This window comes from Poecilia reticulata, chromosome 19 (genome assembly GCF_904066995.2).
Source record: "Poecilia reticulata chromosome 19, P_reticulata-male-v2, whole genome shotgun sequence".
NCBI classification, from domain to species: domain Eukaryota; kingdom Metazoa; phylum Chordata; class Actinopteri; order Cyprinodontiformes; family Poeciliidae; genus Poecilia; species Poecilia reticulata.
Window position 1 is genome coordinate 22,281,601 of NC_088848.1, and position 24,719 is coordinate 22,306,319.

Below are 24,719 nucleotides of genomic sequence, written 5' to 3' on the forward strand. Positions count from 1 at the left end.
AAAAAACGCAGCGTTTGGCTGCTTGATGTTTTGGTTCCTGTTGGTTGATAGCATGTGTGCATCTTTTCATGTTTTAGCAAAATAAAAACAAGTTTAAGCTAGCATGGAATGGGATCAGTTCAACATATTTTATGAGGGCAGTAATTAGTTTTAGAGACTACAATTACAATATCCTGAGTAGTTTTTTTTGTGCGTTTTCTCAGCAACAAGGACAGGAAATGGATCGAAATATGCTTGATGTATCTAGACAAGTTAGTGTTGAGTTTAAGAAACTTGGTGAGTTTGTTTATACTTAGACAAATCACTAAGCTACCTCTTTGTTGTAAGTTATCGAAGATTCAGGGCTCCTCACCTGTTCAACTGACTTTACTTCCTAAGGCTTATGAAATTGCATGTTTCTCCATCTGGTGACATCAGCAGTTACTCCGTACTTAAGCAGCCTTTTTTCTACATTATTTCTTACTTGAGTCTTTTCTTGAATGACTAACTTTAACTTTTACTTGAGTTACAATATATTGAAGTAGTGCTACTCTTACTTGAGTATAACTTAGGGATACTCTGCCCACCCATGAGGCACATCTCAGAGGAAGACCTTTGATCATTCAGTGCATACAGGTTTTCTCGTTCAGCAGCTGACATCCCTCCATAGTTTTCTGTTCATATAGCATCCTCTAGCTTCTGTGATTCCTGTAACTTCATCTTGAAATATTTTACCAGCTGCAGTTCCATTACAAATGTGCTTAAGATGACATTTTACTAATGTTGAAAAAACACAATGTCACACTTGCCGTTTTTCCATTGAATAAGAAAAGCAATTAAAATCACACATAGATGAGTTTATTCACACTCTAAGTCCTTAAAAATCATGCTACGCCATCATCCTCCTGTCACTTCTTGTTGTCCTCTTCATTTTTTCCACCAGCAGTAACATCTGGTAGTTTGTCACTTGACTCTTGTGATGCAAAAGAAGTGTTTCTATTACAGTTTTGTGAAATACACTTTTTCAATGGAAATTCAATGGAAATTGACCTTTCCATTGAAAAACATAGTTTTTTTGTGTTTTTTTTAAATGTGTTTTTTCCCCAATTTTCACAATTTTATGGTAAATGGGAAAGAAGTCATTGATCGAAGAAGACTACCATTGAGTCTTCTTCCATCAGTAATGACTTCCACACTGAAGAGTGGCTTTTTTTCTTTTCTTTTTTTAAGCACATAGTTATGTTGACTTCACTGATTGCAAAAAGTGAAGTCAACACTTCAGTACCTTGTGGATACTATTTGCTCTGATCGCCACAAGACGCCAGGCGACTTAACTTTGTTGCTCCTCGTTCGCATCCAAGCTGCGTTATCATTTCAAAAATATCTGGGATTTATTCTCTGTCTTCAGAAACACAGTTACAACTGTTTTTAGTTTCTGGATAGTCTGTCCTTGGTGAGGGCCAGTATAGCTGAAAATAAGGTTCTCTGAGCAATCCTAACTAGTAATCTGCTCTTTGTGTGTATTTTTGTGTTTCCTTCCCCTGTTATAACAGTTTTCTAGAGCAAAGTTGGCATCATACTGCGGGGCTTCCAGTTTTTCCATTGTCTTGTTTACATTCTCTAGAAGGTTTTTCAGCATCCCCAAGCATCTTGTACTGTGGGATCCCCCTCTGAGGCTGCGACAGAACACTTGTATGTGTTTAACAAAGCCGATCATTTCTATGGTTTTGGCACATCCTGGTAAAATGCCTAGAATCCTTTCATTGTGGCCATGTAAACACTCCACCTCTCTAACTGATAGACACTGAGCTGTTTCTCCGAAACTCAAAACTTGACTTGTTCTTTGTGTGTTGGAGGTGTGGGATTAACATGAGATGCCATAACGAGTAATCTGTTGCATCTTTTCATTTGCTATTGTCGATAATCAGCCCATGCACAAGTTATGAAATGCCTAACAAAGGGCCTGTGTTTGTGAATTATCTGTCATCCCCAATTGATAGATGGTTGCTGCGTGAGGATTTCGTAAGGATTTTTTTTTCACGGCAGCATATTTTCATCTCGGCTGGCCTCCGGCCCAGGATCCCACTCGGACTGTATTCTTCTTGTCCACAGAGCCAAAACAATACCAAGCCGCTGTGCTGCTGCTGCTTCTTCTTCAGGGAAAGCTACTCTCGGAAAGTCCCCTTGGAAACTGGTCTTTTTCTGCTCTGTGTGCTTTTCAACAGGGTTTGGACATCACCGTTCGCTACCTCCCTTTCATCTACTCGTCTTCCGATCAATTGAAACTTATATTTGAGGATGAGAAACAGCGTTTTATATTTGCTTTGGCAGGTATTTAAAGCTCTAATTTGCTCCAGGTTGCGCTCATTAAATCGTCAGTATGATGTAATGTTTCACCGCTGCTACTGTGTGCCAGCATGGCATGTTTTTCCACTTAGGGATTCCAGAACTCGTCTCTCTGCTGTAAAAGAGGTGCATCTGTCGGCTTCTTTGGAGTCCAACGAGAAAATACGGCTAAATATCCGAGGAGAGGAGCTGCCTTTCTCAGTCATCAGCTTGTGTAGGTATGATAAATGTTCCTGATCACCTCTTGACCCCGTGAGGTCAAGCTTTTGCCCTGTCACCCTCCTCCTCCCTGCTGACTCCAAACCCTGTGGATAGCCTTTGCTCTGACCACCAGAAGACGCCATGCAACGCAACTCTGCTGCTCCTCATTCGTATCCAAGCTGCGTTATCTTTCCAAAAATATCTGGGATTTATTCCCTGGCTTCAAAAACACAATTACAATTGGATACAGTGAGCTCAAACCAGCATGTTCCACTTCCTTTGTATTCAGCTTTAGTTTTAACCTCACATGATCAACTTTAATAACCCCACTGTGGGGATAAGTACACAGAAGAAAATGCAAGATTATCAGGAAAAATAATCTTCTGCAAGACACAAATGTAGCTGAAGTATTGAGGACAGATTCTTCTACACGCGCGCGCACACACACACACACACACACACACACACACACACCATATCTGCTTTAAAGAGTTACTTCTCATTTTGTTTCCCTCTGGCATTGTAAGGAATCAAAGAGGAGCTTTTGTTCTGTTGAAAATCCACCTGATAATGTTGGTAACCAGCCAAGTCCCTGCCAGAGTTGGCTGGATTTAACAGGGGAAGAGGTGGAGGGAAAAAAAAATAGAGAAAAGAAAAGAAAACACTCCACTCTGTAGTGCCCAGTCCGGTGTTACACACTTTACACACCCAGCACAGTGGCCCACATTTCTGTACAATCCCCCAGAGAAACCGCTCTTGTGCTCGGAGCCTTTAGAAGAGGGTGGTGAATGTCATTTTCAAGAGGGTAACCCTCAAGAGTTGAAAAGTGCAGCTCAGGTAGCGGCACTATAATAGCACCAGCAGGATGCCAGGTATTCTGGGTTCGCAGATAGGCCCCTTACTTTCCGCTTAAAGTGGTCCGCATGAGACTGATTGAGCCATTTCTCCCAGCTAAGCTGCGTGAAGAGAGCTACTTCTATAATGAAAGAATACTGCTAAATCAGGGCTTGACAAATCTACTTTCTCCATGTCCGCGCGCTGACGGTTGGAGGATTAGCCTCTAATTTTAGTGCCACTTATCTCTTTGGCTGCTTTTGGGAATTAGTTCCAAATAACCCAGCCTAAAAAGTGTGAAAAATATGAAGGGTTTTTGGGAGGTTATATGGGAGGGCGGTGAGAGGTTTTCTATTGTCAGAGAAGCATGGCTGCCAGGAAGAGATTGTCTAGAAGCAGTGAAGGGGTTTTATTGGATAAAACATAGACATTTTACATGCACTCAACACGAGTTTCGGAACCAATGAGACAACAGTTTTTAGAAACAATAGGTCAGACCTCAGGTTTAAAGGTAATTTAAATTCAGGAGCTTGCTGGTGGATGCAGAAAGTACAGTTTCTCTGCAGTTAACTAAAAGATGTTTGTTCAAATTTCATGAAAGGGTGTCTGCATGTCAGCTTTTTTGTCTCATTTAGTTTAGGGTGTCAAACTCGTTTTCATAAATGTTCTCAAGGGCTGGTATGAGATTTTTGGTGCTAATTTAGAAATATCGTAAATGAATTTTTGTTACTTGCCATATCGATCATGGGCGATAACTTGACATCAGGTAAGGCTGAGGTAGCCATGTAATAGGAGTATAAAATACAGCCACCTGCAGGTGGGAGTTTGCGTCACTTAAACCCAATGATTTTAACGATTTTGCAGAAAATTTACAATAAACTCACACTTATTCAGTAGCGTGAAAAATATCGGTGATTTGTTCATTTTTTGGGAATATCTTGAATAGCATAATGGCGAAAAACTGGAGGAACAAATGGATGCAATTTGGCCTCTGGAGCCCAGAGGGCCTGATTTGAGTTTGGCATATGGGTTTAGTGGATTTGTGTCAAGTAGAAAAGAAAATTGACATCAAATTGAAATATGTACACTTCACTGAAGTTGTTTTGTTACATAAATTCTGCTGGGGAAAAAGAACAATTTCATTGCATCAGTAATAGAAACCCCAAATTACCATAGAGGGCAGTTGTTGAGCAGAAAGCCCAAGGACAATGTCTCAAGTGCTTCAATGACATCAGACCGTCTGAATTTTAAACAAAGTCATAAAAATTTACTAAAAATAGATCCTGCTCACTTTTTTGACTTTTTTCTATTACTTTAGTCAGTCAGTCAGGAATTTCAAGCAGCAAAAACAATCAGCGTTTTTGCTGCTTGAAACCTTTCGGGGTCACAGAGACCCCGACAGGTTGGAGTTTTCAATCTCAGGAGTATTTGGCTGCGGTGACGCGTCATCAATATCAAACGACTATTGATATGGCGCTAGAGGCAGGTGCATTTAAAACAAAGGAGGGCAGAGTGTCGGTGTGCATTCAGCACTTTTGAATAGCTGTCAGCTTATTGATTCCTCCTCAAGGCGGACATCAATTCTGCTTTGCCTGCTCTGTTCTGTTTGTGACGGAGAAGCACAGATGTACATTTACAACAACAACGAAATCACCTTCTTTGCATCAGATATGCTTCTCTTTGAAAAGAACCCTTGATGTTCAGCTTGGTGTTTTGGCGCGATTATGTAATTCATCAGGGTGATGGCACAAAGGGGAGGGGGCGGGGCATGTGGAGGGCTTGGAAGGGCTGCTCATCGTCTAGCAACAGCCCAAGGGCAGGAATGTTTTGTGCGCCAGTGTGTCCGACAGGTGGCTAGGAGACGCTAATTGATTAATGGTCAGGGTTGATGTATGAGCCCCCTTGGCCAACCCCAACATAAAGGCTCAGAGCGCCGGTGTCGCCCTAAATCATTTCCTACCAGGCCCGTAAACCCAAAACAGTTCCCTTCATTTGCATTTGAAAGGCCAACTGCGAGACAGGCCGCAGCTTTTAGGACCTCTGTAGGCCGTCTATTGTCAACACCTCGAGTTTGAATTAACAAGCTAGAATTTTATGTCACAGGAATAATGACAACAAAGATGGTTTTTTAATAAGGGTCACTTGGCACTAATGAATGATTAACATCTCTACAATTTAAGCCTCTTATGATGTTTAGATCTTCGTCTTGCTTTGCTTTATCCTGGAAGCGCTGAAAACAAACCCCATTTTCCTGCTGCTGTTATTCCACAGAGAGAAAAAAAATCTGGAAACTAATTGAATGCATTTTTAACAGCTATCCTGATACCAAACTGTTTTACACCCCAGGGTGTGATCATTTAGATTATTTTTATCCATATGTGTTTTTGCTGGCAAAGTTTTTTGGGATGACACATTTGGAGTGTCAGATTCTTCCTGAGTAATTGAACATAAGTCAAATTCACCTTTCCCCTGATAATTTTTGACTCCATAAAACTCCATATGGAAGCAGTCTCTTATTATTCTTTTTTTTGTTGTTGCGAGCATTCTGTCTGTCTGACTCCCTGTCTCACTTTCTGGTTGTTTGCCATTCCACTGGGGGCCTCTCATGACCCTCCTTGTTGTTTTTGTTCGATGACTGTTAAGGACAATGGCAGTCTGGAGCCTTGGCCGGCACTCAGCGTGTGTGAATCTGCATCTTTCCAATGGGAGTTCTGTCCTCCGGTGTCAGGGGAGGTTATGTGATCTCTGTGTCACTGAAGGGGCTTTCCACCGCCGCGAGTGAGTGTCTGAGGAAGAAGGGTTTATCTCCGCCAAACGCTCGCTTGCGTCCATGCGTGTGCGTGCACGTGGCTGGAGGAATTTTATGAAACCAAGCAAGTTAAAACAACACATTGTGTCTGTTTAAATGTGAGCTCATGACTGTCGCCGCAGGGCTGCCAATCCCAAAGTTAGGCACACAGTTGAAGACTGCTGCTTTTTATCAGTCGAGGCTCAAGAATGATTCCACTTTGAGTCCAGATTCCAAGGCTGGTGAGGGATTTAACTTGGAGAGTTGGTTTGCTCGTCATAAAACCCAGGTGTGGTCGTAACCCCGTGCCTTGAAGACCATCTTTTAAAGTCTTCTCTTGGCGAGAAAGGGAGTTCTTGATCAAACAAGTTCTTGTTCTCTGCAGCCGATTTAGATTGCATCTGAGAATCTGACAGAGCTCCAACAGTATATGTTAAAGGTGAATTTCTGCACTGAGTAGCTTTCGCCCTTCAGCAAGAATAAAGACGTGATTACCTGAGGCTATTCCTGTCTGCTTTCATCAGTGTAGCTGCAGGGCCTGGACATGCATCATCAGAAATGCATGCAAACACACATGGGTATGCATCCACTCTGTCCTTCTTTCTTCTGGACTCCTCTGCTTTCTAGAAATGTAGCTACTCTTGTTTTTGTGGCCTAGTCAAAAGAGAAGAAAACGTTTGGTTCTAAACACCATTCAGAATTACAAACAGGAAATGAGGGTGTGCAATGAAACAGGACATGCCAAGCCAAGGCCCCTGCGCAAATCAACTAAATGGGTTATTGTTGGGATGGAATAGAAACTAGCACTAGACACACATGCTCGTGCACACACACCATGAATGTTGCACATTAAAGTGTTTTCAGCTGCTCCAATAAACAGTATTTCATTAACAAGATCATAAAGCAGACATTCAGCCTGCAACTAAATGCTGTGTGTGATATTAGTTTGAGTTTTCACATGTAGGGCTCATGCCAAGCTTCTGACTACCTCAGTAATGCTGGCTCTAGGCGAGGCTGTGGTTGTTTTGGATACAGAATGTTTAAGGTTTATTGCTGGACACTTTCTTCCTTACCTTGATTGTAAATAGAAAGGATGCCTCACAATGCAAGGTGGTATTTGTTTCAATGCTTCGAGGCATACTAGCACAAACCCTGTCAACTTTTACACCACAGGGATACTTTGTACACCAGGTGTTTATGCTGTAGATGTGGAAGAACTGGGATATGGTTATGTAAGGTGAGATTACTTTTGAATTGTCGTCCTTAAAATAAAACCGCTTCGGCTACAGAAAAGCTACAGTTTATCCTGCTCAAACGTCTTTGTTTTACTGGAATTTTGTCATGAAATGGAAGGAAACAGAGTTTAAAAAAATGTAATAGGTATGGTGTGAATTAATGGGTAAATACTTTGTTCAGCCACCTTTTGCTGCAGTTATAGCTGCAGGTACTTACTGTCTCCAAAAGCTCATTGTTCTTTTAAAAATAGCTAAATATCAGTCGGTTTAAATGGACATTATTTTTGCCACAGATTTGTATTGAATTTCAGTCTGAACTTTGACTGGGTCATTAATATGGTTTGATATAAACCATTCCATTGTAGCTCTGATTGTATGTTTAGGATCGTCCTGCTGTTATGTGAGCTTTCACTGCAGTATCTAGTCTTTTCAATATTCTTCTAGGATTGTCTTATTTGTAGCTCCATCCATCTTCACGTCAACTTTGACCAGCTTCCCTTCCCTGTTATACTGAATAGGAATGATCTCTTCAAGGGGATGAACGGTTTAAAATTTTTGCACAGTACTTTGCATGGCAAAAAGTCTATATTGTTTTCTAACCTGACATAACCGTAAGTAACTGTGTGTATTTCTAGAAATTCATTCATTCATTCTGTGATCAATGTACTCTTTGGTCAGTATGTCAAGTTTAGGTAGACTGTAATCTCTTGGTAGGTTTATTCCTTCCTTTTCTTGATCGATTGATCAGAGATGAGTTAGATTTTCAAAACTTAATTGTTCAAGAACCTAACCCTGCTTTAAACTTCTGTCTGAGCTGTCTGCTGTGTTCCTTGGCTTTACTTGAGGGTGTTGGAATAAGGAAGTTGAAAATAAGTGTCCACCTTTCCTTGTTTATTACTTTTTCTTGGTTTATCAAATTGAATACCTCAGAGCTACATTAAAGTTTTTGATTGCTACATCACAAAATATGAAAATCTTAAAGGGGTGTGAATACTTTTAAAAGAGAGTGCACTATATGCTTCAATGGTTTATCCTCAGGAACCGGTGATAATAGACTAGTGTGAAATTCATTTGGTGCTTGTAAAATGGTGCAACCTCTGCCTGGAGGAGTCTTATTTTTTTGGGACAGGGTGTTCTTCCTCCTGGCCCTAGCCAAGAGGAATTGTTTTAAACCCATATTTTTTATTTCCCTATCACTGTAATATTTGGATTTATTTGTTTCTTTTTAAGCACACCTTGGAAGACCCCACTCTGTTTTTACATTCTTTCGGAGCTCAAGAGATTGTATACCCAGTGTGTTAAAGATAACTTTATTTCTAAATGTGATTAGTCATGATTAAGTAGTTTGGCATTGTTGTTGAATCAAAGACAGCCACCATGTCTGCTTTGAACTTGTGGTAACTTTTATCCACTTGATTTAGCTTGAGACATTTCAAGAAATATTTTTCCAAGTTTTCTATTTCCACAAAGGTACCATTTACCAGATTTTTCAGAAGTGCCATGTGACTTTTTTTTCCAGATTAGATCTGAAATTAGATTCTGAACATTTATTATCATCTCGCAACCTCCATGAACAAAATGGTGTTATTCACACCCTCCAAACTAGTGTTGCTGAATCATTGTCTGCGATAGCCATTCATCTGTGTAGCGTCGGCCCCCGACTCTTCTGTGAAGAGATGACACGCCACTTCAGATTTTTCTCTGTCCTGACAATGAAGGCGCCTCTGTGTCCCTATTTGCGCATCAGGCTAAGGGGATTTCTAGGCCGCCACCTGATTCACATTGCTGTAATTGAGTTGTGGCCATAAGCACCACTGTGCCTGCCTAGGCCCTAGGTAATTTACACACCACAAAAGCACTTCTTTACTCCACTTTTCACATGATGTCTGAGGCACAAATGTAGCAGAGGAGAGAGTGAAATCTATCGGAAAAAGGGTGGGGAGATTACAGAAAGTACGAGAGGGGAAAAAGAGTGTAAGAGTTTTCATGTAGCAAGGCAGGTCTGTGCCAGGGAGGCTGGGGAGTCTCTGAGTCTGCAGCACGTGGATAAGGCCCACAAAAGCTCTCGGTTTCAAATATCTTTCTCTCTGTCTCTCCCTGTCTCTCTCTCTGCAGAGCGTAGGAGTTGCTATCAATTCAAAGGGACGTTTCTTTGGCGAAGGACGTGGAGGCTGACGTTTTTGGGGTAAGTGGGAATTTGTTGTTGTTTTTGGCTTGGTATAATTGGACTTTCAACACTTGCGTCTCTGGGCATTGCTCCGTCTTGTGTCACATGCCACATTTGAATTGTGGTCACAAGGATGAACTTGTAAGCTCACGATAGTGTCCGTCGCCTCGGTTTGTCCCTTGTCATGCCTTCTGCTTCTTGCGGGCGTCGAGAAAAAGTCAGAGCTTGTGCGGATCTGGCTTGATGTCAGACCTGTGGAGTCACTTTCATGCGATCTTGCAGGAACCTTGTGCGTTGCATGCTGAATGGGTAACATCGTGCCTTAATTCTGGGTCTGTTGTATCTGAAACGGAGCTGGCAGTCCAAAAAAACAGCTGTTTGTCATTACAAACTCGTTTGTAGAACATGAGCTATTTCTCTGTGAAGACAGATTTTTGAGACTGATCCATCTTCCTAATATTAGTTATAAGAGCTTAAGTCAGTCAAAGAATTTGTGATTCAGTTTGATCTCATTCCTTCAGTTTCCCTCAGCTAGTCAAAGCAGCAGTCCAGTTTGTCCTTTTTTTTTTTTTTTTGTCTCTAAGTCTCAAGTTTGAGGGGTTTTTAGTGTCACTTTCTGGCATGTCTTCCGCCAGACGAATACCTGCCCTCATACCAGACTGGAAGCATTAGCAAATGGGTCGGTATGTGTACCTGCATGTATATGCCAGCCATTACAGACTCCCTCTAGAAAAGAGCCGCTTCATCAGTTGCCCACATCACACCCACAGAAGATGTTCATGTGTCGTAAGTGGGAATGTCAAGTGGTTTGGCGGATGTTCCCTTGTTTGCATCCAGTTTGGCAAATAGCTGACTAAAAGCTGGCTGTTTTTTTTATTTTTTATTTTTATTTTTCAAGCTCATCTTGCAAATATACAGTGGTTTGCAAAAGTATTTGTACCCCCAGAATGTTTTCAGACTTTGGCACTTTGCAACCGCAAACGTCAGCGTAGTTTATGAGTTTTGTGTGATTCACATAAAGTAGTACATCAGAGTGAATTGGAAGGAAAAGAAGACAGTTTTTTCAATTATTTTCCTTCTTTTTCATTTTTTTTTCTTTTTGGCATGACACTTAGTATAGATGGGTTTGAGATATTTTGGATTATGTCTCTACCAGGTTTGGACATCTCTGACATTTTTGCCCTTTCCTCCTTGGAAAAACAGCTTAAACTCAGTCAAATCAACTGGAAAACCTCTGTTAGGATTACATTTTAAGCTTTGCCACAGATTCTCAGTTAATTTTAGGTCTGGTCTTTGACTGGGCCATTCTGACAAATGAGTACACTTTGATTTGAGCCAGTCAATAGTACTTGTGGCCTATATTTAATCTTCCTTGCTTGAAGATGAACGTCTGCCACAGTTGCAAGTCTTTTGTATATTCCAACATATTCCAACACGCCTCAGCCGCTCTACCTCTCAAGGTAGAGCGACACCACTGACCTAGCCACCAGTTAGGCTAGGTCAGTGGCGTCAGCCAACTCACTCTTTGGTTACCTAGCAAAGAGTGACCTGAGCCCCCCGTCTCCCATCCCGCTTCCCCTGATGGCTCCCCCCGGTGCGGGGGTCTCTGCGGCCGGGCGTCGGCAGGGACAGGAGCGGCGGAGCTCCTCCCTCCTTCGGGAGGGGGGAAGTCTCTGTCCATCTCCCGCCCCTCTGCGTACGACCGTTCCCCGCTCCGGTGTCCGGCCCGCGGCTCCATTCCCCCGACTGTCCGGGGGGGAACGGACAGTGGGGGGAGTTCGTCTGGATGACTAACTTGCATATCAGCAGTTTAAGGTTTCACCACCGTGCTATATAACTGCTTAAAAATAAAAATACAATGTCATAGTGGGAAAACTGGATAAAAGAGGAAAGATAATGCCACCAGTTTGGCAGTAATTCAGATATTTAAAACTAAAAACTAATAAATACTTGAGGCTGACTCATATAAGATGCTTGTATCGTGATATGTTTTTCAGCCCTATTGTCCATCGCTACTTAGTAAACAATAGGTTACTTTGATCAATCACATAAAATCTAAGCTAAAAACAGCATCCTGATGTTTGTGGTTGGTGCAGTGCAAAAAGTGAGACCGCTTAAGGGGATGGAGTAAGTTGTAAGTTTGCAGGGAGCTTTATATGTTTGAACGTTTTCCTTTGTTGTGTTAGCCTTGGTAAACCAGGTAGCAAGTAATAAGAAACTAGAAAAACATGATGCGATTCAGTGATGATGATGATTTAGCTTTGTTTTCCCATTTGTTGTCTTTCCTCTTGATCTTTTTCACCTCATTATATCCAATAGGAACCGTCGCACTTCTTGGAAATTATATAATCATTCTATTAGCAGCCTCATTTACTCATTACTGCTTTGTTTTGACAAAGGGGGGGAAAAAAGAAGATGTTTTCCATCTCGCTTTCACTCTCTAACAGAGCAGGTTTTGGGGTTTTCTGCTCCATGTAAAATAGCATTTAACCCTCTCCTCCCATCGTAATTTAGATCCCAGTCTCATAAGTGGGTTGGAAGCAGCCCCAGCAGCTGATGTGGAACACATGCATTTAATGATTCACACTCTGTGCGGTAGGTCGGCGATGACTGCTGAGCCGGCTGCCTTTCCCCTCAGTCTAGAATAGTTCTCTACTGTTGTTTTTCAGTGCAAATGTTTCTTTTCCAGCTCCCCTACTCGCATAAAAATGTGACGGCAGTTGAAGTGTGTTGCTTCAGCTCAGCTGTTCCTGTGTAATTACGCTAAACATCGCAGCCGAAGCTAGAAGCAAAAGGAATACTGTTGAAACTTCTTTATTTTCTTTTTCCTTCAAGCACTTTCACCTAGGGATGATTCTGCGTCTGCATTTCATTGTAGTTATCTGTAATCTAATAGACTCATGTTGCATACTGGTTTTTCCACCTTTCACTTACTTTTAGGCTAAACTTGAAAATGTAGAGACATGGTTGAGTAGACCGCTATTGAACCTGGGGGTGTTTTTGCCCAACTGAGCTCATGTATTGTAAGATATTTGAATATCAAGCTACTATTTAATGGTTTCCTTCCTTATACTCAGCAGTATTGTAGACGTTTTCAAGTGCTGACTCAGGTAGAAATTTAGCTGTTTAATCTGCTTTTAAAAAGCCCTATCAAGGTTATAGAAAGTTTTGGTTTTAAATGCTAGAAATGTTGTCAAACCATTTCTGTGCTTTAAATTCCTTTAAGATACACCTGAAAGTACATGAGAGACTGGGGCTTTCTCCAGCTTTAAGAAGCGGAGAGAAAAGCAGCTCAGCCCCACCCCTACCTGCTGCTGTACACGCTTGGTCAGCTGGTCATAACGTTTATGTTTAGGCATAGAAACTAATGAAGAGCTACCCGTTATGTTTACAGTGGACACTTGGACATGGAAATCCTTTTGTCTCCCGTGGCAACCATTCTGCTGCGCAAAACACCTACTGGGACCTAGAAACATCCACAATGTATAACAAACTTAAGATGACTTGAGATTGGTTATTAATGCAGTCCAGTATAAAGCCATCCTGTTATGTGAAATATCAAAAACACCTGAGTGATACTTAAAACACTTAACTTTGAGTCTTTACTCTGTGACAGCGTCCTTTAACTGGCCAAAGATCAGATGTTTGAGCTTCAGACCAGCTGGTAATTGATCAAGGTAGATGAAGCTGAAAATCCTCTGGTTCTACCCACACGCTGGTTTCTTGTTGCTCCTGAACATGAACTAAATGGTGAGGATAGCATCATTCATACCAGCTCATCTCTGCTGTATTCCTTGTGGAAATAGTGAGTAGAGTGGGATCTCTTCCTTTGTCTCACGGCCCTGGTCTCACGTCCTTTAGTGTGGCCTTGTCTGACCCTTTCTTTCTCCACTTATTCACTGCCACATCTCTCCATCTACTGACACCCACACACACACACACACCACATAACCGCGGACTGGTCATCACACATATATGATATGAAGACAAATGATGGCTCATTGCCCAGACATAACTCTGAGTGGCTCTTTCCATTTTGCAAAGTAACAAATTTGTCGGCGTCCTCAGCACTTGAGAGAGATAATGCACTTAATGGCCCCTCATAGATTAAAAAGGCTGCTCATGAGCAGTGGATGGAAGAAATGGTGTGAAGCATTTATCGATTATCTGAACCCAACGCAACATAAGGCTGTTATGATTTGAGGAAATGTGTGTGTGTGTGTGTGCGTGCATGTGGGTGTGTGCGTGCGTGCTGGGAGTCAGAACACATTACTCTTTAATTGAGCTCCCCTCCCCACCATCACCCCCGCCTCCAACAACTGCACCAGTCAGTTCACAAGAGTTATACCAGTGTTGTGTTTTTAATGTGGTGGTACTCAGATTTTACAGCACCTATAATCAACCGCATAACAAAGAGCCCCTCGTAAAATGTTGTTTTAATGAAACCTCTTCGCGCCCTTTCGTGTGTTTTTCAGAGCGTTGTTGTAAATCTTTTAAGGCTTGTGAATTAAGCTTTCTGCTGGAGCTTGTTTTATGAAACTTGTTGGAACAATAGATGGTGAGATGTTTGGAGAGCTGTAATTGACGAGGGGGACCTCCCTGGATCTGAGTGTTGCTGCAGAGCTCTACCCAATACTGTACTCTGATGAATAAAAAACAAAACAAAAAAAAAAAACACCCCAGTCACACTAGGCGAGAGGGCGTAGCTCGCTGTACTGAGCAGTCTGCAGTTCCTCTTTGGGGCGCCTCCTGACAGGAACTTGGCAGCAAGGAAACATAAACAAATTCCCTGTGGTGGGCTGGCAGGCTTCAGCTGTGTGGTTCTCCTCCGAGTTACCATACATACTGAGTGAAGCTAAGTCTGCTCAGCTCAGAACCCACAAGCTGGGAGAAATAGATTTTCAAGGACAGGACAGGTGCTGCTGGTTCTCCTCACAGCAGTCTCATGTCTCCTGTTTACATTGTAGTCGTCATGGTTGCATAATCCAACGTATTTACCGTATTTTCCAGACTATAAGATAACTTCTATTTGGACAACAGTCGTTAATGAGACGCTCCCCTTTAATATCGTGGAATAGTTTGGCTGAAAAACGATTTATATTATATATAATTTTATCATGCGATTAATTGATTTGTTGCTTATTGTGAGAGGCTTACGGGGCACGTCTATCTGTCGGTGCTACCTTCGGACACTACCAGAACACGTGTTGAGGCTAGTGAGTGGTGGAGATGCATCCCCACACAACCTGTCACTAGGTCATATCATTAACATGGACGATGACGACGCCTCTCTAACGTTGAACTATTTCTAAATAAATGCTGCTTATACTCCAGTGCATCTTACATGTTTTTTTTTTCTCTTCACAACTAATGGGACTTGTAGTCTGGAAAATACGGTACTTTTTGCACTTATTGTTTTAGACTCAGAGCGATATGTGTGCGTGCGTGCGTGTGTGTGTGTGTATGTTGGTTCTGGTGAACAGCCTAACAACTTTATGCACACACACTGGCTCGGAGAGGAAGACTGAAGGCCAGGGGTCCTGAAATGGATGGTAGAGAAAAAGCTGGAGGAGCAATGATGTAATGATGTAGTGGAGAGAAACCTGAGAGTCGAGCTGTTTCGGCCATGTTGGGCCCCACGGTTGCAACACACACACGCACGCGCACACACACACACACACACACACACATACACGCAAACGTGCACATTTCATCAAACAAAGCATACATTACTGCATCCATGTCTTATTTATACTGCAGCTTTGTGTTCCAGGGCTCTCATGCCTGGAGTTTTTGTTTTCTTTCTTTTTTCTTTTTTCCGTCTTTCCATCTCCAAATACAGTGGCGTATTGTGCTGGCTGACCTGGTCCCTGTCCAAAGGCAAAGGGAACCCAGATTGCTGAAACAGAGGGCCCGCTGCTAATAGGCCGACCGGGCAGTAGCTGCTGAAGCCCGCTGTGGCCGTCCAAACCAACGGGGATGGCTAGCTGGGCCAAGAAACCATGAGTGTGCGTGTACATGCATTTCTTTTTGATCAGCCGCAGAAGGATTTAGTTGGAGAGCCGACATGGCACCTCCGTGCTGGTCCGTAATCACTGGTAAAGGCATTTAACTGACTTTTAATAGGCTTCCTCCTGCATAACATCACTTAAGGGCACCAGTTTTAGTTGCTCCTTTGCTTGGTGAGAGAAGGGTGGGGAGGCGAGGAGGTCCAACTCTTCCTCCAGTTCGTACTAGAAGGATTAAATGCTTCAATGGTTTTAGTTGCCTGCTTGACTGCCTCATCTGTTAGTTTTTATATGATTACCTCTCTGTAATGATGTCAAACATACGAACTAAGAAGTCCAATGTTTTAAGGAGGCAGATTTTCCCCTCATCTGCGGTTGTTTTGAAAAAGTATTCACACCCCTTTGGAGGCTTCCACATTTTATGAATTACAACCACTAATTTCAGTGTATTTTATGTGATAGTTCAATACAAAGCAGTGCTTAATGCCAAAGTAGAGGGAAAAGGTTTCCTTCTTTTTTAAAATGTTTTACAATGAAGCCTTTGAAAAGTGCATTTGAGTTCAACCACTTTGAATCAGTGAGTTACAGAACCACCATTTTGGGTCAGACTGGATAGTCTTTGAACTTTGATTTTCAAGTCTAGATTGATTATTGGGATCAAAACATGTTCTGTTAGCTGTTGTAATTAATTGTGTGTGTACCAATGGAGCTGTTTTCCTGCTTCATCAACATTGCCCTTTGCTTTGCAACTTGTAGTTATTAATGAACATAGTTGGTACCGACAGCCAGGCAGACGCAAGCTTCAGAGCACACCAGCAGAGAGAAAGCAGTAGGTACAACATGCTTTCACTAACCATCAAAGTGTGCACTTTGAATTTGAAGATTTTTCATTAAATCCATACATCACCAGGTTCTATGATACCACATGTTTTAATATCTAAAAATTTCAGCCCACATTTGGGAACACTGCCGGAGTCTGGATTAGACGTTCAGTTCGATTTAAGTAAAAAAGTATAAATGACCAAGTAGCACAATTAATATCAGTGTAAAGATAGATTGTGCCTGCAGTGTCAAATACGTACATTGTTAAATATTAGAATGTCAAGATGCCATGTATGCAAAATATTACATAATTTTTGTACATGGTGGCTGGTACAACCGTACAATGGACACACCACCTATTCACAGATTTTTTTATTTTATTTTTTTCATGAAGCATGTCTCAAATATTCTACAGAACATGTAGCTGGGGAAGCTGAAGTACATGGCTTTTGACATGTTGTTGACTGGCGTTTGCAAAGCAGCCAATACAGAAGCACCATTAATTTTCCTTGGCATTGATTGGCTGCATTCCCAAGATATAAGATATTGAAGACTGTAGATGTTAGCTTCTATGGACATGCAATGGCAGTTTTCACCATTGATATTAATGTATATTAAGATATAAATGGTGTTTGAACTATTAAAGTAGGCGATTATAAATGTTTGTAGAGGGCGTTTCAAGTAGTTTGGTCTCGTCTTACTAGAGCACTTTTTTTTATCAGATGTTGATACTTTGTTGGTATATTATGTCAAATCCCAATAAAACAAATGAAAGTTTGTCGCCATGGTGCGACAAACTTTCATTTCCAAACATCTGAATAGTTTTGGAACGTGCTATATTTTACAGATTGTCTTATAATGATGCCTTTTGATTTTCTATTTCTGCAGTTTTTCTTTTTGAACTGAACCTAAATTTATTGTGATGACACAGGACTTAAATAGATTTTTCTTTTCTTAAATTTAAAGAGACACCCAAACGTACATTCACTTTTAACAAGCAAGTGTGTCCAAGGTTGACACTTTTCATGCCTTTAGTCATGTCTTTTCCTCAAGGTGTTCCAGCTCTAAACCGCGCCCTGAAAAAGGTGTAGACATTGTTTTTATTAATTGCTGCGCACACTTCAAGAACACACAAAAACTTCAAGTGTTGAGAGGATTATGTCACAGTCAAGTCATTTTGCAGAAGTACCAGTTTGATCGTTTTCCTTGTGCACACACGTGCTCGGTTATTTAGAGACGGAGGGAGATTAAACTCTGTAGAAGAGCAGAGTTCAGAACGGGTTAGAATGAAGCTTACCCAGTGAGGTGTGGTTGTGGGGGAATAAAAAATCCCAGACTGCTGGGATGATGGAGGGCAAGGGTGTATAAGATGGGACCAAATGTGAGAACACTAAAAATAGGAGTTGGAGAAAATGAAACAAAGATAAACACTCTTAATCCGGAATCCTTCTGGGATACCATTAGCTGACGTGGGTGTGTGTTGGGTGATTCTTTTTATTTATCTTAGATCTTGTTCATGAGTCTTCTTCCACTGAATTTCCTTTCCTCCTTTCAGCATGTGTGCTTATGGTCTTATTTTGAGTAAAACTTTCACACCATTAAGGGGAGGAAGACTACATCAAGGGGCCCCAGATGCATCTTCACTCCCTCCCTAGCTTCCACGTCCCAGTAGGCACATCTCAGTAATGGCCCCCTATCGATCCTGAGGCCTCCTTGTCCACACTCGATGCCCATCGATCGGCAGCTCACAAAGAGTCTCAGAGGCCTGCTGCACATCCTGTGGCCACGGCGCATTGTGGTGCATATCTGTAAAGCAGCACTTGTTAAATTCACCTTAATTAACTTATTTTTTTCCTTTATCCGTTTAAAGAGATGAAGGCTGGGTTCTGCGTGCAGTGATTTCATACGGGGAACACTTCTCCGTTAAGAGCTTGGGACCTTGAGTAGAAAGCGAGGGGGCTTGGGCTCATTAAACCATGAACAATTTAGGCCTCTGTGAGTTAAAACCTTGCTGCATGAAGACATAAACACTCGACATAAAAAGACTCGCGCAGCAACTGTTGTCTCAAGAGACGTGGGACATAAAAAGAGAACTGTTGCGTCGACCATATTAAAAACGACAACAACTGATTAATCAGTCAAGCTGCAAGTAAAACTTTTCTTGTTATTGTTATAGCTTGATTTATTGAAAGTCTGGATTTGGGTCAAACTTCCCCCCACTTAGTCCCCTTTTCCTCCTTCTTTTTTGTTGCTTTTTACCATCTTTTTTTTCTTCTCTGCCTCTCTCCCTCTCTCTCTACCTAAATAAAAGCCAACCCCCCACGTCTCTTCCTTTTGTCTCTCATCTGGTTTTCTGTTTTTGTTAAAGAACACTTGATTAATGATACCACAGACAAAGCCCGCAGTCTGTTCTCCGCCGGAGCTCAGATAGGACGCTGCTTTAGGTAAACCAAAACATGTGTGCCAGTGGAAAGAAAGAAAGGTGAACGACAACAAGTTAAAGACAGTAGTTGTTTGTTTCATGTAGACATAAATCTTGGTCCTGCACTCAGAACTATGCTGGAGAAAAAGCAAGCTGTTAATTTGTGTCGTATCATTATTTTTCTTTTTACAATTTCTGAGCAACTAAAATTTGGCGGTTATGTTTGAAAACCTTTTTTTAAATTTAACAATGTAGGTATTCCTTTCAGCATTATCAGAGATACGTAAATCATGCTTTTTTTTTCTAATAACAGCAGATATATTGTTAAAGGTAGTGAACCCAACAGAAAATACATGACAGCATTTGACAGGTTTAGGGACCACAGTTACCTTCAAGTAGCCAAAAATTAGTGATGGGACTCAATTAAAATTTTTACTCAAGTTAAATGCAGTGTCTGTAATTTATTAATCACATTTAACCATTAACTATATATTTACAAAATAGACATTTTCAATTGAAAAACACTTTTTTTTACTGCTAAATTATTCTAGACGTATGATTTGTTATTTAGGTTATTCAACAATCAGATTGGTGCAAAGTCCTATTATGACCATTCACCTTTAAGTGTTTCAGGAACTTCTGTTCATTCATGTTGCTACATAGCAACTGACTGTTTATGCTGAGTGTTGGAGACATCTGTGCTGCTGCTACATGGTTAGCATTGAGATGCTATTTTAGGCTTTGCTGATAGGCTAACTTCTTTTAACACAACTTGCACTCATCAATAGTCTTTTCCAGCGTCCAAACTCCAGCCAACAGCCTGTCTCGTAGCGTTACGTCTTGGTATTTCAGCTTCCAAAGCGGCATTTTCTTTTGAATATTTGAGGAAAAAACAAATCAGCAAATGGGTACATTTTCCACAAACAATTTGGAGTGGCATTCCATCTCAAAATCCACAAACAGATTAAACCGCAGATAGTGAAGTGTGATTCTTTAAAATCCGTGTATCGTTGGCTTATAATGATCAGAATTATGAGACAAGCGTAATTAGCTATGTCAACTCTGTTTGTTTACTTAATGTGCAAAAACATGATAACCTTCTAGCATTATTATTAATATTACCATAGTAGTGTACTATTGCGGCAACATTTTCAGTATTTGTTGCTTTCAATTTTAAACAAATGCAACTCGATCCCGCTGCATGGTTTTGTTTTCCTGCAGGTCATCATCATATCGTGAGAATCTCATACCAGCCCATGCCTGTTTGCCTGTCTGCCTCTAGGCTCCCCAGGATTGAGCTCAGTGCCACTGAAAGCCCTTCTAGAAGCCGGGTCGCCTTACTGAATGATAATCAAGCATATTATTCCTGTGACTGCATTGTTAGCTGTCTTCATAATGGAGGGGCTCGACACTGGTGACCTACTTTATTGCTACAATCCTCCATGTTTGCCCAGCATTGACATGGTCTAATTGGGTTCGCTCTGTGCCTAAGGTAAACATGTCCTCTGTGAAATTATTACCCAGAAGCTATATTGGCTAATAACGGTTATGTGTTTGGTTATTTCTGCTTGGCACTGACTCATTGGGCCGTTCTATCCGTCTAATGTTCAGACCTTTTAAATGCACTTTGCTCTAAGTCAATACAGAAACACAATGGTCTTTAATTTATTGTTTAGGGATATATGAAGAATAATGAAATTGGCCTGTTATTTCTTTGCTTTTGTCTGACTGATAAAAATTGCCAGTAATGTGATATTATGGTCCATGCATCTTAGATGTAAGATGCATATAAGACAGTAGTGGTTTTATTTTCTGTATAAAAGTTGGCCATGGCAGTTAGTTATTAGGGGTCTTTGCAGACACTGAGGTTAACCTAGGACAGTGATGCAGGCATTTAGAGAATGTCAGAGTGGTGTGCAAGTTGCAGTATCATCGTCCTGCCTGTGGGTTGCTGTAGTTTATAAAGAATAAATAAATAACGTGGCTTGGTAACAACCTCCCAGTGAGAAAATGTGCTGGAGACTTCTCAGTAAACAGATGGAGGTTGGTTTGTCCCTTCGCCAACAGGAGGGATGGCATTTCCTTTTGCACTTAAAATTTGCCTTGCTAAATTTGCTTTTTAACTATGGGTTCAATTTGAATGTGTCATCACTTCCTTCCTGATTCAAGCACACACACGGTGCATCCGTTCAACTCGAAGCGTATCTGATTAACTTTTCCTCAAAAAGTCAACTCAGTAGAGCAAAAAAAAAAAAAAAAAAAACTTCTTGACTCCGGGTGCTGCTGTGTGTAGTTTGGTCCTATAATCATCTCCAGCAATCTCCCCATCTTCCCTGGCTGAACACCAACTTCTTCAACTCTACACATGTGATCTGTGCGATGTGCAGTGAAAAGTGTTTTGCATGTGGACCAAAAAGTTCAGTTTGGGTCAAGCATGGCTGTCTGGTTCAAGCATGTTGAAACCTAGTGGCTGATCTTCATTTTATTAGACTGAGCTTCTCTAAATAATTCACACCCTTCTGTTTCCTGGGAGGAAAAACCAAAGGCTCAGCTGGACCTGTCTTTCTTTATTTCTTTTCACTGGACATTCTCACCCAATTCCCATTTTGGACAGCAAGTTATTTACTCGCGCATGCCCCCCCAGCCCCCACAGTGCATTGTGCACCTGCCTAGACAAGCAGATGATGCTATAGAGCCAGAGGCAAAGGTAGAGTATCTTTGGCATGTGTGTTTTTCATCCTAGTCGTCAGCTTTTTTTTTTTCTAAACCCATCTCTACCTGCGCTGTCACTGCACTGAGACAGGGTGTACCCACTATTCATCCAATCTTCCTCTCTCCCCCACCCTCTGGGAGTATTATTTCTTTCTACTTTTCAAATTTTTGCCTTATTTCCTCCTTAATACTGAGCATTTCTGTATTATTCTCTCAGATCTTCCCTTATATACACACACACCGTAGCTTTGATTCCTCCCCACCACTCCCACTTAACTACGTTGCATAACCACCTTCTGCAAAGACTAGAGTTGCACTCCATTCTTCCACAAACACGCACAGTAGCCGACGACCTTGCTTCTTGCTCCCTATGTGTGTCTCTTCCCCTCCTTTTCTTTAGCTCCTCCTTTAGTTCTCATCTTCTTTTTCATTCCTTTCTCTACTCATCTCCCTCTTTCTGCCTCCTGCTCTCCCAGTGGTCTCATTAGGCATGAGGGAGGCAGCCTTGTGTGTACGAGTCTGTGTATATGTGTTCTCGTTGCCAAAGTCTCACTTGACTGAGCATGCCATTGCACTAGCAAGGGCCAGGGCTCCATTATTACCACAAAGCTGTCACAAATAGTATATAAAGTAACCTCCTGTTGCCAAGTAGTGTGTGAGTATAGGAGCCACTCTCTTAACGTCACAAGCCACCACTGCTTCTCTTCAGTACAGAGAGCCAGGTGTTGCTGTGGTGGTGGCAGCCTGTGAGTATCTATGCACGTGAAAAGATCTGGAAAGCTAGACAACAATAATGCCTTGGAAAAGTATTAATTCATCTTGAACTCTTTAACACTTTATTAAGTAAAAAGCAGGAACCTCCATGTATCTTTGGGAGGTATAGAATTAAAAGGAAAGCGACGTAAGGTTTTCAAACCTCTTTCCTTTACCACTTGAAGAAAAGGATCCCCACAGCCACAGCATAATGCAAAGTCAAGTACAGGGTTAGTTTTCCCTCTAAATATATCAATTTTGCTGGCCTGATAAACCCCAGCACCTTGTTCTACTCTTTGCTTCAAACACAAGGTCCGGACCCTCGGCTATTGAGAAATGATTGCTTCCTGTAGGTGTGGACTCTGTTGAGGTTTTAAACGAGTGGATCTGATTTTACCCAATTGCTAATGTTTGGTTGTGATGTATGTAACGCGCCAGCTCAATGAAGCTTACCGGGTATTTGCGTGCATGTAAACAACCCAATGGGGAGTAGGCCCTACAGTAGCTTTACCAGCAATAAAATGCCTTAAACATTCCTCTTACTCCGGCTTTAATTACTCAACGTTTGGAAGGCTGGACAACACAGACTGAATGCCTTTGAAAAATTACCTCTCTACATAGGCAGACTACAAGTCTAGAGCAGCATAGAAAATCCACATCATCTTTCTCAACTCCTTTTATTCAATGATTGACGTTCAGCCGAAGAAATCCCAGGTGAAGCACTGAAGGGAGATGAAAATCGAGTGGAAATAGATAGAAATATGATAGCCAGGGTAGTGTGTTGCATGTGGGCCAAAAACTTTTGGTGTCTTTGAACCAGAAGACCTTTCTCCAAAGGTTTGTTGTGTTGAAGATGCTGTATCCTTTGCTTGGCTTGTCCCACAATTACAGGGTTTCTTCTAGCCGTTCTTCCATAAATACCAGATTTGTGGAGTGTATGACTAAATGTTGTCATCCTCACAGATTCTCTCTCCAGAGCTGCTGTTCTCTGCAGCTCCTCCAGAGTTCCCACAGTCATCATAACTACTCTTCACAAAACGTGAATCATTTTTGCAATGCACTGCATACATTTGATAATTGTTGCAAACACATGGTGCTCTGGACGCTTAACACCGCATACCAAACACATCTGTCTCTTCTCTATAATGACACCCCACCTATGTGGTCCTGCCTCTGGGATGTCGTCCTATCTCCTGACTGGATGAGTGATTACGCTGAATGAGTACGCTAGTGTTTGTGCACGTGTGTGTGCGTGTGCGCGTGTGTGTGTGTGACCACAACTGTTTTGCTAGTGTCTAGTTACAGGGTTGGGGCCGTGGGCAGGAATGGTTCTCCCTGCTACCCTGCTGGCAGGCCTGACCCCAGCGGGTCACCGTCCATTTCCACACCAAACCCAAATGTCAAGCGCAGACCCCCTGCTAAAGCCATTTGTCATTCTCTGTGGGTCAGGCAGCCTAAATACATGCAGACATGCTCACCTGCTAGTCGACTAGCATGTAGCCACCACAGGGACTCATTCAGTTTCCAGTCGCTCCACTACGTTTCTTTTAATTGTTTGAAGTAACAATTTTAAAGTTTCATCTCTGTTTTGTTCTCTATGAAAGGCCTGAGTGACCTTCCTTGTTATTAACTGCTGAGTAAGCTAAGCGCTGCTCCTCTCTCTTTAAAAAAAAATTTTTTTTGGTAACTATTTTTCCTGCCGACGCGATTCGTCCGGGGCCAAACTCTGCAGGAGTTGAGACATTTAGAAGAGAAGCCAAAGTGTTGAAATCTCTCTGCCTTAATGACACCATGATAGTGACTCACTCGCTATTTGAATATTGATCTCTGTGGTGATTATATGTGGAAAACAGCTTGAAAACGATACAGCACCTCATTTGTTCCCACTCGGCTGAAGCAAGTTTCCTAAGCTCAGTTCAATATGGAAAGAGCTATTTTTTCCCTCCCATCTTCCATATACACACAGCAATGAGTGCTATCAACATAAGCTCACTCCATCACTTGTTACTTACATTATTAAGCAACAGCAATCCATTTTTACAGATAAAGGGCAGCGCAGACAGGAGCGTGCATATGTAAACATATAGGAGTTGTTTACAGGAAGCTGTCAGCTATGTGTGCTCATGATAAATAAGCAGTAAAGCATCCTCTTTTTAATGATGACTTACATGGAATATTGACTGAAAGATTGAAAGCAGTCTCAAGGGCCTTTCCAACATGACATATGACTCTGATGGTGTGTTTTTTTTCTTTGTCCTTCATTTTTCCTCCTCCACCCACATCCTTTCCCCTTTTAGCTTTCCTTTTAGTTGTCTTTACACAGTGGCTTGTGCACAGACTTTAACCCATAAAGAACAGATCCAAATGCACATGCATGCCTCTCCACTCAACACTCAAAGCAACATTTGCATGCTTTTAGCCTCAATGCAGCAGGAGCGCTGCACGAATTGCT

The 24,719-nt window shown here is 41.7% G+C and overlaps 1 protein-coding gene across 1 annotated transcript in view; it reads left to right on the plus strand.

Moving 5' to 3' along the window:
- Positions 1-24,719, plus strand: part of raraa (retinoic acid receptor, alpha a) — a 184,434-nt gene that overhangs the window by 13,596 nt on the left and 146,119 nt on the right. Inside the window, exon 2 of the mRNA XM_081600818.1 lies at positions 9,499-9,568. The gene's annotated coding sequence lies outside the window, so the exon portion shown is untranslated. The remainder of the gene's footprint in view (positions 1-9,498; positions 9,569-24,719) is intronic.